The 1,500-nt window shown below is 38.6% G+C and overlaps 1 pseudogene; it reads left to right on the top strand.

The window, feature by feature from the left end:
* The first annotated feature begins 281 nt into the window (after nucleotides 1–281).
* On the top strand, nucleotides 282–1,384 carry LOC111383538 (annotated as a pseudogene).
* Nucleotides 1,385–1,500: the final 116 nt, after the last annotated feature.

Genomic DNA, 1,500 nt, shown 5'->3' with positions numbered 1-1,500 from the left:
ACCGCATGTATGACAAAGCCATGCCATCACATGGCTTTTGAGACTTAGCTGCATCTTTGGCCAGTAATGTTGCACATATCCAATTTGTTCTGGCCTCCCACATCCCACATGAGACTTGACCATGGGCTTGTTATCCTTATCCTTTTCGACTCCATAGCTCGAACATGTAAGTGTGTGGTCTTGTGGGGTCGAATTAATCTTGAATCTTGATCTTGTCCTCTCGTCAACACACTTCGAAGACCTACTAGTTTGATGCCTTTTCCGGATCACATGAAAAAGACATGGAGAGTTTGGTTAGTGAAAAAGATGGTGAAGGTCATGAAGAAACTAACAGTTCTTTTCTTCATGTTGTCATCAACATGAGTGGAATGCTTATTGGTAAATCAATTTCTTTATATCACATATACACGACTTATATGACACAGAAAATATCATTGATTTGGATACTAAGACATGTTTGGTGCACAACACTGGACGACATAGTACACCTATTTCTCTTCATTAATCATTTTCAATCTAGCAAACAATACATATCTTTTTATCTCTACAAAAGATGCAGAGAACCAACTTTCCTTTTTCTGTATGTTGTTTAGCAATTATATATAACATGTAATCGATATCAATTTTTAGTTTGTACACCAAGACATGTTTAGTGCACAACACTCTCAATGGACAACACTACACAATTTAGTAGACTTGACTTAATGTTGAATTCTTGGTCATCTTTAATCTCGTTCAGGTCTGGGACAACTCTCAACTCCCTATGCTTTGGAAAATGGAGGATGGGCTTCTACATTTCTACTTGTCGAAATTGGAGTGGCGTGTGCTTATAGTTCCTATCTGGTTGGGAAATGTTTACACGAGAACTCCAAATCAAGAGACTATAAGGATATCGGGCAGCATGCATTTGGATCGAAAGGAAGAATTGTAGCTACTACTTTCATCTATATTGAGATTTTCATGGCCCTTGTTTCTTATACAATTCACTTCATGACAACCTAGCCACAATATTTCTAGGCATCATAATAAATTTAGGATGGCATCACTTACAAACATCTCAGATTCTGACAGCAATTGCAATATTGGTGGCACTTCCAAGCTTGTGGCTCAGGGACTTTCTTCCATATCTTTCCAGTCCACAGGTGGGATTCTTATGTCACTTCTCATTTTTGTAAAGGTGGCCTGCACCGCAATTTTTGGAGGTGTGAAAGCCAATCACAGCATTCCGACCCTCCAGCTCAGCAATATTCCTGCCATTTCTGGTCTTTACATCTTCAGTTATGCTGGTCATATTCTTTTCCACAACATTTACACAGCCATGAAAGACCCCTCCAAGTTCACCAAGGCAAGTTACCTAAACTTGTTTTACTTCTCATCGTTTTGAAATTGTCACAATAAAAGGGATCAAGAAATGTTGATAGGGATGATTATCAAAAAAGCAGTAGTAAAATCAGAAAACAAGCAAAGCACACACAAATATACGGTGGTTTCCCCTCAATG

Source organism: Olea europaea, unplaced genomic scaffold (assembly GCF_002742605.1).
Source record: "Olea europaea var. sylvestris unplaced genomic scaffold, O_europaea_v1 scaffold27098, whole genome shotgun sequence".
In the NCBI taxonomy this organism is placed as follows: Eukaryota; Viridiplantae; Streptophyta; class Magnoliopsida; order Lamiales; family Oleaceae; genus Olea; species Olea europaea.
Note: the sequence above shows the minus strand (reverse complement) of the source record. Positions and strands in the feature narration are given on the sequence as shown.